General features: G+C 37.4%; 1 protein-coding gene across 2 annotated transcripts in view; it reads left to right on the top strand.

The window, feature by feature from the left end:
* LOC127632608 (IQ motif and SEC7 domain-containing protein 1-like) overlaps nucleotides 1-18,462 on the top strand; it is a 243,058-nt gene that overhangs the window by 74,095 nt on the left and 150,501 nt on the right. The window lies entirely within an intron of this gene.

The raw sequence follows: 18,462 nt of genomic DNA, 5'->3' as shown, positions 1-18,462 counted from the left end.
AGGCCAACAGAGAAGGCTTTGTTGGTCCTGTGAATTCACCACTATGCATTATCCAGTATAGTAGTTACCAATAAAGTTCGGTACACATTTTTTTTTTTATTTACTCTATTTTATAATGATTTGTGTAGTTTTAGAATAAGTGGGGTTTTTTTGCATCACGAATAACAATATTTAGAATTTAATTATTCCAAACCAAGTCTAATTTAAAATAATAATTTTCATTTTTGGCCCAATGTGTCAAGAATTTCATTTCGGTGCATCACTAGTTATCAGTCCATGTAAACTAGTGATGCACCCAAAACAATAACTGAATTGATACCGCACAACTCCAAGCAAGCCCTTGCACTAATATTGCCAATGTTTTGACTGGACAATTAATCACATGCCACATGTTATCATGCCATACTGCATGCTACAAGACTGCATTGTCAAATATCTAAAATATTTACTTTCATTGTGGGAAGATAAGTACAATGTGCACCCAACTTAAGCCTCTAGCCTTTGTGAAAACCAAATATCTTGTTTTGAAAGTCTTCTCTCAGTTTTCTTCCCCCGGATCTCTCTTATTATCATGAAAATCTTTGAAAAAAACGAAGAAACAAATAAGATTGATGAATTTTAAATGCAAGTCAGAAAAAAATCTATATTTGAAGTTATTTTCTGTGTTGGTGTGAATGAGCCAGATGTGTGCTTTGGCAGTAGAAACGCAAGCCAACATATTGAGGGATGTTGTAGCTTGTTATTTGTCCATTTTCTCGTTCCTCCGAACACATGCTAGTACATGAGATAATACACAGAGACAACATTTGGAGGTTCAAATATGGTCTTTGCTCACAGGTCCAAACTACTATAAGTAATATTAATCTCCAAAATATTTCAGAGAAACTGAAGTTTGGATTTTTATAAGCAACATTTCTGTCTCTGGAAATCAGAATCAGGACTAACATTTGGAGCTACGGGAATTTTGCATACAGTACAGTTCTATGTTATTAAAGCTCAGAGCCAAACTCGGTTGAGTATGTAGTGGCATATCTCTCCCTTATCTGGAATTTTTTAAGTCGCCTTCAGTCAGGCTTTGATGTTGAGACTGATAAATGAATGCTGGCAGTTGTGTCAGATATCAGTGTTATTAAAGTCACTGTTTTAATGTCTTCTGTGGTTTTAAACTGATGAGAACATTTGACGACATTTCTAGGACTGAAAGTCTGTTTGAGCTGCTGTGGAGAATGGGATCCTTGGGTCTTATTGATGTAGAATGTTCGAAAGTGTGTATTTGTGTGTCTGCACAACATAGTCTCATAACAACTTGAAATATCTCAAATGGGATGGAGAAATTGCCTATCCAACACTTTATATTAAGAAAGAAAATGTTGGTGAACAAATTTGATTTCTCACTTCATATTTATTTATGCAATACTAATAACTAATAGCCTGTAGTACACTCATCTTGTTCCAAATCCAATGCTTCTTTCATCCGTGGTATGGTTTGGTTTTGTAAGGTGCTAGGCTTTATGGTTAGTTTTGGGTTTAAACCTTGGAATGATCATAAGAATGCTTTTTTAAACCCCTGATGTTACTCTTCCTTCTGTGGTACACAACAATTTCATGTGAAATTTATGATTAGGTTTAGGGTTTTAGGAAGGGGTTATGTGGCTCGATATTTTATGACGTTCGTAATTTATACTGACATCTATTGTCATTGATTCAGAATCGTCCAAAAGCAATAGCTCCATGTAATACAAAATAAAATAATACAGCTTTTATTACGTTTTTGTAGTATTTTAAAGTTAGTATCTTAACTTTGTTTTGAGTGCCATTTTATTTTCAGAAAGTATTAGAAAGTCATTGTTTTTAGTGCATTGTGAAGTCCACCAGGTTCTCTGGATATACATTTGGAGTTTTAATTCCAGTTGGTTTGTTCAAGGCATTTGTTAAATATTTGTTCAAGCTTTTGGTTCACTGTATACATTTGGCAGTATATGAATCTGTAGGGAACAATGATGAAATACGAGATGAAAACTGTAATAGTTGAAACAACCACATCATTTTGTGGTGCTTCTATGACACTTTAGACTCATTTATAGAACTGCGTGCTCAGTGGGTCTCATGCAGGTTCTTTGCATCGCAAATGCAATGCTCTATTTATCGAGCAAGTCATGTGTTATAGAAAAAGTGTTTTGATAAGATAGCATTTTGTGAGGAACAGGGCAGAGCGTCTTTATGAACTGATAATGTGCCGTTTTATTTGTGATTCGTGTTGAAGTGAATTAAGTTAGGTCATTGATGATGTAATTTTCTGTAGTGTTCGTTTCACCAGGAAACTGCAGTGTTACATACAAAAAGCCACTAAACAATTATTAGCAAAACGTTAGTTATATTAACGTGATTCTATGAGACCGGGTTGCTTAAATCTTTACAAAAACCATAGCTTTTTGTCCATAGCTACAATATGACATGTAAAGATTATTTGTCCAATTGACAAACTGTTTAAATTTCATTTAGTCGAACCATCATCAAAACAGTTTGAAATTTCACGTCTCTCAGATTTTACTACGATATTTCATTACTGCCAGCCTTTTGAGTCAGATCCAGTATGACATCCGCAGGGTTCTGTTTTCCACCCAATGAACCTGTGCAGGGCGGGTTTACAATTTCTGAGGTCCCAAGCAGCCAACCAACCCGGGGCCCCATTTTGAAAATTATTGCTTAAAAAATTTCATAAAATTGATTTTAAAATCATAAATTCATCCTATCAGCCATTGTAGCCTCGTTAAATAAAATTAATGCATGTTTTCCCATTTTTCCACAGGTAAAAAGCAATATTCCCCTACATATATTTTTTCTTTCTTTTTTTCTTTGAGAACAGGGTATGCAAAAACCTACTAATTCACCCAGTAGCATTTTGGAATTTAGTTGGTATTTATAAATATTATAACCAGTATATATACAGTATATATTGTTGTCCAGTTTCTCATTACAACATGATACTGTATTATTATTATTATAATTTTGAGGATTTATACATTATTATTATATTCCTGTCTTATTTACTTTACTTTAACCTGTATCTTATAGTCTGATACTGCAGTGTATTGTTCACCATGTGGCAAAAGGCTGTATTTTTTGTAAGCATCATAGGCAACATTCATAACAGTAACAGTAAACACACAAGCACGGTGGCCCCTCAGCACACTAGAGCAGAAGGGGAAAAAAACATTGCCGTTTATCATGTGCTGAAACTTCTTGGTGCAGAACAATCTGGAATAATGTTAAACATTGTAACAGTCCCCTCTTTGCAACCTGAACATTAATTCTTCGTGACACCTTCATAAAATTAGTCTAGACGCAGCGCAATGAATGAAATGAAACGCAAGTGTCTCGACATGCATTTTTGAAACCTGAAGTTCTTATTAACTTCAAACAGTGAAAATGTGCCGGTCACTGCGTGAGATACTGAAGAAACAGCGAGATGCGTAGCAGCAGTCAAGGATGTTGTTCCGGCACGTTTACATAAGAAAACAATGAAAAAACAGATCAGACACACACAAAAACATATTTGGTCCATTCACACTTTTCTGAGCATGTGAGTGAAACAAGTTCCTAAGACATATATATTTTTTCATAAATTACAAACCTTGGATTCCAAAGTCCTACTGACCTAAACCTGACAGTTTCTAATGTGAACCGCTCTGAGAGCACTGACAACGGTGTGTTCGTGCATGTACCAAGAACAACATGTCATGTTAGAAACGCTACTGACTATTCCTGGACAAGGACGTGTGTGTGTGTGTGTGTGTGTGTGTGTGTGTGTGTGTGTGTGTGTGTGAGTGTGTGTGTGTGTGTGTGTGTGTGGCCACAGGGAGGTTTCTCAGCCTGGTCCCCTAGAGCATTTGCCCCTGCTCATTTTCACCTCAGTCTTTACACTTGCCTTCCTGCTCTCTCCCCCACCAATTCTCTTTCTTTCTTTCTCTCTCTCTCTCTCTCTCTCTCTCTCTCTCTCTCTCTCACACACACTTGGTGTCTGTCTTCTTATTGATTTGGTGCATGTAACCGGCTGCTCTGTTGAAGCCTTTCCACTCTAGGTGGTGTGTGCGTGTGTGTGTGTGTGTGTGTGTGTCATGCAGCTGTTGGCAGGCTCTGTTCCAGCGCACTGATGCTCACGCTAACAGTGCAGAGTAAGATGAGTGTGTTCTGCTGACACACTGTTCTGTACTCAGCCCATGGCCTTGCCAAGGTTAAGTGGACAGGGCCGACCACACACACACTGGTTTGTTTGCAGTTACTGGGAAACAAAATGTGTGTGAGAGAGAGAAAGGCTGTGTCTGAAAACTGCCTCCAACCTAGTCAAATATACATGTGACTTTACCAAAATGTTTGCAAAATTATTTATTTACAATCGGTATACATATCGCTGCACTTTCATAGTGGGATGAACACTAGAGGCGATACAGCAACAGTGACTTTTATTCACTTTTACAGAAATCACGAGTAACAGTTATAGCAGTTGATAGTTGTCAGAATAACAGTTGATTATCAGTTCATAAACACTGACTTCTATTTTTCACATACAGTGCTTTCTGATGACATCCAAACACACTTTTACTATAGTTGATGGCTTATAAGGTGAACAAATGTAATGTTTGCATTACATAACCAACTACATTTACAAGCATGTTTGAGTGTGATTATATAACATGGTATTTTCAACTGATAGAGTGTTGCACTTGTGATGCAAACGTGACGTGAGCCAAAAGTGTGATAAAGCACCACAAAATGACATGGTTGCTTTCATCTCATGTCTGCTTTTATGACACAATTGTTTAGGTTTAGGGATGCACTTATATAACAAACTTTGGCAAATACCAATTTTATAAAAAACTATAGGCCAAAACAGATAGTTTTCCACTCACATTATTTTGTCATCAGATCACTGTTTTACTTAAGAATTATGCTTTTAAAATATACAAAGAAGTACAAAAGCTTTTTTTTTAACAATAAATAATTTCTATTGAACATGGATTGGACCTTTTGAACTTAAAGGGAGCCTAGAATGAAAGATAATTATAAGATAAACACATTAAAAAGATACAAAAATTTACTAAATATAATAGTCCGATATTTGATAAGAACAAAAAAAGGTTATTTTGTACTTTTAAAACATTTTTGCACTACTACAATACATATGTTGGGCATTTCCACAGAAATATTAACCACATCGTGGAAAAATAAAACGTTTAACTGAAGAAACAAAACCCCCTTTTAAATTCTGCTTTATATTGGTTTAATGAATAACGAATATTGCAATCCAAATCGCTAGAGGGCGCCACTTTCTCACACAGCGCTGACTGAAGTACTGAGTGCAGAATTTATTTTGAAACAAAGTCTTTTCAGATTTTGTAATCTTGCAAGGCCATATTGCGATTTTAGTCTTAATTCAATCATTAATGCAGCATTATTGGATTTTATACCAATCTGCTGGTTTCAAAGCATTTTGGAAGGTTTCCCTCATCATGTAGCCTTAAGCTAAGTGCTGCTTTCACATAGGGTTGCCAACTTTAAGCATACTCTAAGCATTGTCTTCCCTGAAATAGCATTTTCCCTTTGGAATGCTCAACAAAATGGGCTTTCCATTTTATATTGGGCAGATCAGTTTGTAAACAGTATATGACTAATGTGCTATAAATACACATCACTTAAACATAAATTTACCCTTTCTTGGCTACTATCTTAGAACAAGTTGTAATGGCTTAAGCAACTATGTATTGTAATGGGTTTTTATGGTAGAGAAAACGCTTAGCATGAAAAAGTGTAGGCTATTTCTCCTTAGATCACATTGTCATTTGTCTGAGTGTCTCTCTCTCTCTCTTGCAGAACATATGCAATGTAATGTAATGCCATGTCATGAATTGGTACGTGGTGCGTGGAATTTTTAATCTCAATGGTGGGAAACAATTATCATGCACTCTAACGCTGTATTTTTGAACAAATTCTCCTGCTTTTGATGGAAAAAATGACAGAAGATGAGCACTGATTGTCATTAATTTTACTTTATCTCACACAGCTCTAAAATATCTGTGTTTCAGGTCTATTTCTCTCAATGTGTGAAATGTTACCAGCAGTGTGGGTGTGAGACCAGGGCTGGACTGGGAAGAGAAATTGGCCCGGGATTTTACATAGCAACTGGCCCAAAATTTGTTGGAGGGGGGGGTTTGCTGTCCTTTTCTGCATATCACGGCACCATTTTGTGGTCCATTATGCATAACGCGGTGGCTCATTTGAGCTTATCGTGGCCCAGTCGGCTTGTTACGCTCCCCACACCAGCCTGCTCGGTTTTCCCGATGGCCAGTCCTCCCCTGATTGGTCCCAAAGTGTGTTGGCGCACTTGGAAAATTCAATACGGAAAAAAAATTCACTCAAATACGGAAAATTCCATATTATACGGGATGGTTGGCAGCCTTACTTCTGTTCATGGTGTTTTTTTTTTCCTCTATCGTGAGAACAAGAAATTATCAAATTAAACATTACATGTTCTTTGGAGTGCCAACACTTCTACATTTTGTAGGTATTATTATTTCTGGATTATGCATATAAATTCACAGCTTTACAAAGTGTGTTACTAATTAACAAATAAACAATCAGCTTTTCATATCGGCATTTTCACGCTTATAACTGATATGCCGATGGTTTTAAATTGGTCAATAATTGCTGATAACTGTTGGCAGCTTGTACATCAGTGCATCATTAGTTAGGTTTAGGTTTAGAGTATGGAGGTAGGTTTTGTTGATTTCAATCTCAAGAGCATTAACCTTAATACCTAGTACATTTACCAGAATAGGCAATCCGGCAATATTACTGCAGTTTAACATGTTTCATGAGTGAAAGGGGCAATTGACTGACTGGCAGCTGCATTAGGTTTCAGACAAGGCTGTAACCATGTCTTGAACATTGGGGAGGACCAAACTATTTTGGGGGTGGGGGGTCACAGATGTTGAGGTCACAAATATAATGGTCCTCTTTGGTCCTTTAATATAGTAAAGGTGCAATGCAATCATTTTCTGAATAAAGGCTTAAAAATGCGAACGGCTAGCAAAAATAAAATAAATACACAAAATTATTTACTGCCCTCAAGTTGTCCCTCATTGTTTTTTCCTCCCAGTAGAATCTTAACACAATATTTTCTTCAATAACCCTAAAGCTGCTCTTTTCTATACAAAAACAGTTCATATTGACCACTGCTGTCAAGGTCCAAAGATAATGACAAAATAATTATAAAAATACCATAAAAATAGTCCATACAACACATAGCTATTGGGTGGCTGTGGCTCAGGTGTTAGAGCGTGTCGGCTGCAAATCGCAGGGTTGGCGGTTTGATACCTGGCGCACACAACTCCACATGCCAAAGTGTCCTTGGTCAAGACACTGAACCCCAAGTTGCTCCCAATGGCAGGCTAGCGCCCTTCATGGCAGCTCTGCTGCCATTGGTGTGAGTGTGAATGTGTGTGTGAATGGGTGAATGGGACACAGTGTAAAGTGCTTTGGTAACCTCTAAGGTTAAAAAAGGCGCTATATAAGTGCAGACCATTTACCATATAGTGCACTTGTCATATGGACTACTGTTATGATGTCTTTATACTGAGCCTTTAATAGTGCTTCATAGTATCTGTCATTTTTGAAGCTTGAGAGTTCCTGCTCACTATAAACTGTTAATCTATGGAATAGAGTGGCTTAAAATATCTATTTTTATGATCCAAGAAAAAAAACATTTCCAAAAAAAAACAGCATGTGGGTTTTGAACAACATGAGGGTGAATGAGTAATAAAAGTACATTTTCCATTTTTATGTGAACTACTACTTTAATTCATGGCTCATTTTTTAGCACAAACCTGACAAAACATACTCATGTTTGTTACTCAAAACATAAAATGGTCTCTTTTAAAAGTCGACACTGAGGAGATGCTGTACAAAATTCAGAATTAATTAAAGACAAATAAATTATTTCGAAAATCTTCAATTGATTTTAAATTATTACCTAATAATATTTGCATTAAGAATATATGACACTCTGATCTGAGGGTGATAAAAACACTCTAATTTGTGTTGATGGATGGATGGATGGATGGATGGATGGATGGATGGATGGATGGATAGATAGATAGATAGATAGATAGATAGATAGATAGATAGATAGATAGATAGATAGATAGATAGATAGATAGATAGATAGATTCACAGTAATGAATGACATACTGTACATGACATATTTTAAATTCAAAATGGTCGAATTTCGCCAAAGGGTAAATAGTTTGCACCTTTGGAAATTAATGTCGGTCAGTACCATTTCAATCAAAAACAGTGGTCATATATTGCATGTTTTGTTAGATACATACATCTCACATGACGCAAACACTCTTAACCTGAACTGCTTGCTGATGCGTGGCGCTGGGATAATCCACGAGGTTCCCGCTTAGCACCTTAAACTTGCGAATTAAAATTGCCTTCATCAATTTGATTGACTGTCTCATATGACATTGACGGCCAGTGTTAAACTACTGAGCATGGTAAAAATGCAACTTTTTTAAACCATTGTTATTCCTGCAACAACTAAATGACAATTAAACAGCGGTGCATAATGGACTGCGGCAGAACAGCAACAAGGATATCAATTATTGGGGGGGAGGGGGACAGTCTGGCCTATCTGACAATCAGATTATTGGGGGGGGGGGTTGTCCCCCTCAAAGTATATTGTGGTTGCAGCCCTGGTTTCAGACCAGAGAGAGAGCTACAGAACTTCAGGTTTCCCAATAACACCTCTCTTCTCACTTATTGTGTGCCATATCCTGTCAATTCAGCCTGTATCTCCACTGCAGCATAGCTGAGCAGGGTTTACGAGTGTGGGATTGTAATAATTCTCAACCCCCTCCAGCTTTGTTTCTCAAGTTCTTGTGCTGGCACATATACTAATAGTTGTTGTGGGGCCAGTGCCTGTGTTCCCTTTCTCTCTCTCCACATATGATCTGCTACATAGGAAAGTGTGGAAAGTGGGGCAGCCACACACTGTGAAGTCTCTCTTCTGGGAAGTTCACAACCGTAGCAAGTGGCTATAGCAATGACAATATCTCTTGGGGTCTGCACAAGGCTCCCTCTTGCTCACTACCTATAGTTTTCTGTATGAGACTGACTGATAGGGATCTCTGTCCAATCTTCTTAGCCCTGTAAAAGTGAGCGTGGTAAAGCCACAATAACATATATGTGATTTTACTACTGTTTGGTGGAAATGGCCTTATACAGCCAAGCCTCAAAATCATTAATTATTGAAAGCCATTGAAGTTGTTACTGCCTCCTATAAGAGCAAATAATAAGAGCTCCCTCAGGATTATGGAGGATCTGAGGTAGACACCAAAGAGAGACTAAAAGTATAGCCTCAAGACATAAACAATACACATGTTAACATGATTTTAGTGTGAAGAAATCACTTACTAAACATTTCTGTGTACATTTTTAGCCAATTTTACAACTGCCATGACATTTTTCTACTCTTTATTAGAATTTCTTATAGGTCATGACGTTAACATTTTAGGGAGAGAGAGGGGTTGAACAGGATCGGCACTTGACGCTGACTCAAACCTCTGTTGCATGCAGTAACCACAGTGCTAATGCTAAGGCTAATGCTAATGATGTCTTAAACATCATCTTACAATTTTAAAGGGATAGTTAACCCAAAAATGAAAATTCTCTTGTCATTTACTCACCCTCATGCCATTGCATATGTGCATGACTTTCTTTCTTCAGCAGACAAAGATTTTTAGAAGATATATAAGAATATCTCAGCTCTGTAGGTCAATACAAGCAGGTGATCAGACCTTTGCAGTTCCAAAAATCACATAAAGGAAGCATAACCATAATCCATAAATCCTTTTTTACTCTATATCTCCACTTTAACTTTCACTTTCAGATGTGAAAGTGAAACTAAACATGCACCACATGTGAATTTCAGATGTAAAAGTGAAAGTGAAGACTGAAGAAAGAAAGTCATACACATCTGGGATGTCATGAGGGTGAGTAAATGATAAGAGAATTTTCATTTTTGGGTGAACTATCCCTTTAAGTCTGAAATACCATCTGAAATGTAGTTGACCGTTACTGAGACCAAACCCCTTATTGACAATGGTTTATCAAAAGGACAGTTTTGTTTTCAGCACAGTAGTAAAAGTTGTGGGGATGGAGGTTTAGCACTTTATTAATAGGAGAGCAGTTTAAAGGAGTTATGGAGACGTATTGTACTGCTTCAAGCGCTGTGCCTCTGTCATGATGTATTACAGTTAGCAATATGATAATGACCTCAATATAATCTCAGATGGCAGGAAGAGGTCACTGCAGCAGGCAAACGAATCATACCATAGTTACAGTTAGTACACAACAAAAAAAGGTACATAAACTAATATTGTCTCCTTCTTTTGATGACAGTGATGGGTATAACAAAATTCCTTATTTTCATTTTAGTGATTAAAAATGGCAGCTATAGTTTTTGATGGTCATTATGATTACCACTGTATATTTTTGTAAGCTTAATGTGGCATTGTTTTATTATTGTGTTATGATATGTAGTGTTCTACCACTATGGGTTTTTCAAAGGCTATAACAACTAGAAAGTGGTCGATGGCCGACATAATGCCAATATAGTACATGGGATATAGGTGAATAAAATTTAAGGTAATAGTTCACCCAAAAATGAACATTATGTCATAACTGACCTCATGTCGTTCCAAACCCATTTGACTTTCTTCTATATTTCGGTCTGTCTTGGCCTCAAATTAAAGCTTAAAAAAAGTGCACAAAAGTATACTGAAGTCACCTGAAGGTTTATGATAGATTCTGATGAGAAACAACCCAAATTGAAGTAATTTTTTAGTGAAGATCTTGATGTCTGTTTTATGTTCATGAGCGCTATGGAAAAAGCTTGTTCACAGTGGCATGTGCAACACGGTCTCATAACATTTACATTTATGCATTTGGCAGAAGCTTTTTATCCAAAGCGACTTACAGTGCATTTATTACAGGGACAGTCCCCCCGGAGCAACCTGGAGTTAAGTGCCATGCTCAAGGACACAATGGTGGTGGCTGTCGGGATCGAACCAGTGACTTTCTGATTAACAGTTATGTGCTGATTAACAATTATATGCTTTAGCCCACTACGCCACCACCACTCCATTGAAATCATAGCAAGTCATAATAATGGTATAACATATGGTATATGGTATAACATTGGTATAACACCATGGTATAACATGGTGAAATCGTGCAAGTTGGCTCATCCAAAAACTAAACAACTTTTACTCCCATAGAGAACAATAAACCTTAAAGTGTAACCCTAAACCTAACAATGGTTTTAAGAGGAAAATCACTTTTATATATGATGTAAGCAAGAAAACATAAGGGTTTGGAATGATATGAGTGATGCATATTACACGTTGACATACATCAGTTATCAGTATTGCATTTCAATTCTGTTTGCTGATTTGTTGGTCTCTGAATATAAGTCATACCTTTTTGTATGAGCCAAGTCGTACCATTTTATACCATTTTGCCATTTTGCCATTTTGTTAAAAGGCTATGTTGGGCATATAAGTCATACCATAAATAATTTCTTGTCTTTTTTGTGCTAAACAATGCAAGATCTTGCATGAACTTTTGAGCCACTGTGATCAAGCTTCTTTCATAGCGGTCATGAGGACAATAGTTGGGAAAGTATTTAAAGCTGCACTATTGAACTTTGCACTTTCTTGCGACATCTGTGGGTGAAACCTAAAATTGTAAAGAGTTTGCAGAGGAATATTTGCATCCTGATCTCATGAAATGTACATGAACATGACACCAGTTTTGCAATTCAAAATGTACGTGCTGTATAACATGTTTGGCTGCAGGTTTCCAGTGAAATGTTTAGCTGGGGGCATAAAAATAGATGGGTCTGAGTAATAGAGAGAACAATAAGTATTTATAAAGTCATAATCAGCCATTAAAGTCATGATTTGAGTGAAAGTGAATAAAACACACATTTGTTAGTCATGTTCATTTCTCCTGGAAACTCCAGGGAATTGTACCTGGAGATATACAGTATCTCACAAAAGTGAGTACACCCCTCACATTTTTGTAAATATTTGAGGTGGGGGGTCAGCCTGTCAATGCTCAGACCATATACCGCACACTGCATCAAATTGGTCTGCATGGTTGTCGTCCCAGAGGGAAGACTCTTCTAAAGATAATGCACAAGAAAGCCCGCAAACAGTTTGCTGAAGACAAGCAGACTAAGGACATGGATTACTGGAACCATGTCCTGTGGTCTGATGAGACCAAGATAAACTTATTTGGTTCAGATGGTGTCAAGCGTGTGTGGCGGAAACCAGGTGAGGAGTACAAAGACAAGTGTGTCTTGCCTACAGTCAAGCATGGTGGTGGGAGTGTCATGGTCAGGGGCTGCATGAGTGCTGCCGGCACTGGGGAGTTACAGTTCATTGAAGGAACCATGAATGTCAACATGTACTGCGACATACTGAAGCAGAGCATGATCCCATCCCGTCAGAGACTGGACCGCAGGGCAGTATTCCAGCATGATTCAGCAACGACCCCAAACACACCTCCAAGACGACCACTGCCTTGCTAAAGAAGCTGAGGTTGAAGGTGATGGACTGTTCAAGCATGTCTCCAGACCTAAACCCTATTGAGCATCTGTGGGGCATCCTCAAATGGAAGGTGGAGGAGCACAAGGTCTCTAACATCCACCAGCTCCGTGATGTCATCATGGAGGAGTGGAAGAGGACTCTAGTGGCAAACTGTGAAGATCTGGTGAACTCCATGCCCAACAGAGTTAAAGCAGTGCTGGAAAATAATGGTGGCCACAAAAAATATTGACACTGTGGGCCCAATTTGGACATTTTCACTTAGGGGTATACTCACTTTTGTTGCCAGCGGTTTAGACATTATCGGCTGTGTGTTGAGTTATTTTGAGGGGACAGCAAATTTAAATTTAAAAATAAATAGATACAAATCATTACTGAAGCTTTAAAATAGTGAATAGGGGTTAAACAAGGACTTTGTTTTGAACAACGGTTTATCATATACTCACACAATTAATTGGAAACTAAAAAATCTTGTGTAAGACAGCTTTAAATTTCACAGATATTTGTATTATTGTTTCTTTATCCATTAACAAGGCTGTTGGTTGATTTTGAATCTGATACTTCTGTGAACAGTCAATCAGGTGTATTTATTAGCCGATTTTGGTAATTTCAAAATAGCAAAATATCAGCTGATTTATCAGCCTGGCACAAATGATAACGCAGCATGCAACAAGTACAGACATACAGACTTATCGAATTTGATGCAAGGTCAGAACCAACGTCATAATGTATTCATGAAGGGTATGGGATGATTCAGCACAAACTAGGAAACAGGATGTGTCCTTATATCCCAAAGGAAGTGAATACATTTTTTTCCCATGAAGAATAATGTTTTTACTGCTATGACCTGAACAAATTGTGACATTCAGAAATGCTGCTATAGCTCTGTGCTGTCCTCTACATTTCTGGTACACCTCCTGTATGGGGGTCTTCTAGACGGATGTGGTTCTTGTGGCCTGGCCTTGTTTTTATGTTAGCAGTGAGTCCACTCTCAACCTGGCAGATCTGTGATGGATTGTTGTGCAGTAAAGCTGAACTGCAGAGCCACTTAGGTTTGGTTTGATCCACAGAACCGCTGGCCATGAGAGAGAGCCTTGTGAATTAAACCACTGGCTCTTTCGTGCACTGCTGATGGTATATGGATGTTTTACTGTTAGATCTGAGGGAATGGTTTGAAAAGAATTAACCAATCTGTGATCACAGTGCTAATCAGTTTGTACCATTTAAACTCAATTACTTGGTTTTGTAGTTTGGGTGGCAGCCAGAAGACTACTGCGAAACACAGCACCAATGCTGGCAACATATGCCCAATAAGGCCGTTTATCAGGGTTGCCATGTATGTGTGACAAAGACTCCCCGATGACCAATACAATTAGTCCAAATCATGGCTCAGAATATGCTACAGATTTTAGTATAGGGCTGGAAGATACAGATTTTGTGATTCAATTAGATTCCAACTCACAAGCTCTCAAGGTCTACTATTTAATTCAATAGAGATTACTTTGGGTAAATTTCAGTTGTTGTATCTAAAACTAAAAATAATTTACAAACCGATTTACATAATCTACAGTACAACCAAAAAACATACTTGGCAACCCTGCCTACTGCTGTCTTTTTGCTTTACCCAGTGTTACAATCAATATTTGCGGGACAATTTTTGATTTCTCCCTGAATCACCAGCAACATTGGAGAAAATGACAGCAAGGACCTAGAACTAATGAAAATGTACCTGTCATTTTCAGGGTCAGTATCCTGTGGCAGTGGCGGTTTGGTGGGAGGCAGATTCAGGAAGCTGTATACAGGGTTAAGATCAGACTGAATCAAAAGCAGTCACCTGATGTATATTATTTTGTTTAACCCTGTCATACATACCATCACACATATTTGACAGTTAATAACTGGGCCCCACAGAGTAGCATCAAACATATGTGTTTCTGCTACAGCCAGTTATGATACAAGCTTCCAGATTCAAATCGGCTTTCGTGCCGACACAGGCTGCACAGGTAAAACGTCTGTTATCTATAATCGCTCAAACAGTTACTCATACAGTCTTTTAAACCACATAATAAGTTTATTTTATATACATACTGTAGATCCAACTTATCAACAAAGTACCACGATAAGAAGTTTACAGCTCTTATACGCACAATCAATACATCAAACGCAATCTTCCTCCAATGCATGCTGTCATTAGTAGTGGTTGTCATTCATCAAACAAACAACTACTCAAATAATCTTTTCAAGCACATAATGTGTTGTAATATTGTCACTAAAGTACCACGCTAACAGTTCACAGCTTGTATATCCACAGCCATCATATCTAAATGCAATCTTCCCATGCACGCAGCCACGTCTACTTTTTAGGTGTAGATGAGGTTCATTCACACAAACAGCAACTCAAACAGTCTTTTCAGGTATATAATATGTTTTCTGAAAGAGACAGCCACAAAAGCACCACGATAACAGTTTAAAACTTGTATACGCACAGATGCAGATTGTGCGTGATTATCCATGCACGCAGCCAAGCAACACATGTTGGTGCAGCTATCATTATGAAGACTCCCCATAGACATAATGATTTTTATACTGTATGAACTACACATTCTATCCTCTAACCCTAACTCTACCCCTAAACCTAACCCTCACAAAAAAACTTTCTGCAGTGTACATTTAAAAAAATTTTGATTTTTTTTAAAGCAATTTCAAATATGGGGGCACTAGAAATGTCCTCATAACCCCCATTTATAGCATAATGCCCTTGTAATTACCAGTTTGTAACCTAAACAAACTTCCTCGTAAACCACCCAAACCCACCCACACACACACACACACACACACAATGTCTGAGATGTAAACAGTGCATAGGCAAACCGGACTGCTGATATATTTTATTGTTTTTTACAGCTATAAAAATGAAATAAATAAAACAAAAACAGTACAGCAGACATAACCCATTTGTTCACATGTTTACTATATTATATACAGCATTTATTTTTTCATGACAAGAAATCAAAAGTTAAAATAAAATAATTAAAAAATACTCGTCCACTCCATGAGTCGGCAACCTTTATAACATGGAGTGCCATTATATATTTTCTTGGTCAATGGCTGTGCAAGGCACGATGTGGGTTTATGTTTTCTCTTTTAATCATTTAATGTAATTTTGAGTTTGTCCATGGTTTAAGGAGGGTGTACCTGTAAAAGCGCTGCCGGCTCGTTATGCGCGAATGGCTAGCATTCTTGGGTATACTTGTAATGGAGTGGTGGTGTAGTGGGCTAAAGCACATAACTGTTAATCAGAAGGTCGCTGGTTCGATCCCCACAGCCACCACCACCATTGTGCCCTTGAGCAAGGCACTTAACTCCAGGTTGCTCTGGAGGGATTGTCCCTGTAATAAATGCGCTGTAAGTCGCTTTGGATAAAAGTGTCTGCCAAAAGCATAAATGTAAATGTACTTTAGTCTCGTCACATTTTTACATTTTGTTAAGCCTCCCATTCAGCTCATGAAAACAAGCTGTGTGATCATGAGGAAGGATTACATCAAGATGTAGATTGGAATGGATGTGCGGAAATTATATAAATTAAATAGTCTAATCCTTTTTCGTCTCGCCGACCCCCGGTCTACACTCTGCCCCCCTCTGCTGGCTGTGCAGTGTCATGTGTAAAAATATCTCACTCCGGGGGGCACTGCAGAGGAATTTAGACCCTAATCATGAAAAGGTTAAGTCCTCGTGGTGGCGTAGTGACTCAATCACTGATGAACTCCACCTCTGCCTAAGCTCTGAAATTGAATTTGTATTTGCGTTTAGATGAAAAACAAAAGTCCCCATTTTGCACCATGTTTTACAGCATTGGTGAAATTAATGCCGTTGCTTTTTGCATATGTTGTTAGCTCAAATATGTGGAATGAATAATTCAATTTGTACAGATCCTATTAGAGGACAGGGAGGGAATTTTTATTCTGAAATATTTTTGCATTCCCTCACAATTCGTTTTTCCCTACCTTGCAATAGTTTTGCATTCCCTCGCAATAAATTAACCATGGTTTTACTTTAGTAATTGTAGACTTTGGTAACCATGTTTTTTTGGCATAGATTTTGGTTTTACTATAGTAATAATGTGGTAACCACCACTGTTGTAACCAACAACAGTGATGTTACTACAATATTACTATAGTGTATTACATACTTGAGTAATAGTTAAATATAATATAATATACAGTACTAATATAATATAGTAGTGTAATATTACCTTAACACAACCATGGTTTTACTATTGTAATATTGTAAACTGTAGTAACCATGGTTAATTTTCATAGTTGAACTATGGTGTATTTAGTAAAACCATGGTAACCACAAAATTATAATATTTATTACCATAGTTTTTTTTCCCAATTATTGCTATGATTTCACTATGAATATAATGGTTAAAATATGGTTACTGTAGTAAAAAAATAACCACAAAATTGACCATGGTTTTACTACAGCAACCATATTTTAACCATTTAACCTTTGAGGTATTTGAGAGATTCAGCAGGGGGAAGATTTAAAATTTTGATCTGTTCCTTACACATAGCTATCGTATGGCTTTAGACCACAATTGGAGAAGTCTTTAAATATCATTTGAACCTTTTTCTTTTTTTGTCCTTGACAGCGGTGGTCACTATTAACACGTTCTCGTAAAATATAGTGAATATTTTTGTTACAAATTCCAAATATGGGTTTGGAGCAACATGGGTGAATGAATAACGTCACTATTGTACATTTTAGGTGATCTGTTTTTTTTAAAGTGGGTAAGGTGGGTGTGTGATCAGGTCTCGAAATTGCGTTGTATTGCGGGGTCTCTGCTACGTGTATTTAATCTCTGTTTATTTTTTAAACAATTATAAACTGACTTTGCAGCGCAGTTAGTCCATGAAGCTAATCTTAGGTTGGCGTCAAGCTCTTGCTAGCTTTTTGGACATTTAGAAGTTTCAGAGTGAGATTGTTTGGTTATAGGAGTTGTGTTACTCAAGAACCTGCCTTGCAATGATAACAGAAAGCTTGTGACAGCCTGGGAGGAAAGGGATTTAAACCCACACTATTGCAGATTATCATTGGTTAGCAGGGTCTTTGAGGAAAACCACTCCTTTGTCTTGGTTTTGCCTTGAAAACCAAACGGCTTTGACACTGCAAGATTTTTTTTTCCCCTTAGATGCAAAGTCTTGTATATTAGCTGGCTTGAAACAGGCATGTGTGCATGTATGGGAAATGTGCTGATTTGCAACATATGCCTATGGTGCCAGAGTTTCAGTGTATAAGAAAGTAAATTTATAACAAAGTTCTTTGTACTGTGCCACTAAAGAGAGCACATCAAATAAGATTATTATTTTGCGATTATTAATTCACTCATCAAAAATTGAGGTGATGAAAACATGTTGGGATTTTGATCACTTAGGTTGGTTGCCAGGGTGACAAATTAGAGGGTTATTTGGGGTAAATATGAATTTAATGTCATAAGTTTCATAAGCTATTTCAAATAGTTGATTAACATTTCATGAGGGACCTTGGTGCCAGATTGAAATTCAATTGAAAATGTGTTCAATTAACAGAATCCATTTCAGCAAAATACAGAAAACTTTAGATTAAGCTGATTTACGAGAGAGCTTTGCCTACAGTGAATGTTAATACTCGGATCTAAGCTCTTCTAGTTGAGTTGCGTAATTACTAAAAGCAAAATATGACATTCGAAGCATACATCCAGCAAACATCTGGTGCATTAATAATATGTACTGTAATATTGACATGG

The sequence above is a fragment of the Xyrauchen texanus genome, chromosome 39, assembly GCF_025860055.1.
Source record: "Xyrauchen texanus isolate HMW12.3.18 chromosome 39, RBS_HiC_50CHRs, whole genome shotgun sequence".
Classification (NCBI taxonomy): domain Eukaryota; kingdom Metazoa; phylum Chordata; class Actinopteri; order Cypriniformes; family Catostomidae; genus Xyrauchen; species Xyrauchen texanus.
Note: the sequence above shows the minus strand (reverse complement) of the source record. Positions and strands in the feature narration are given on the sequence as shown.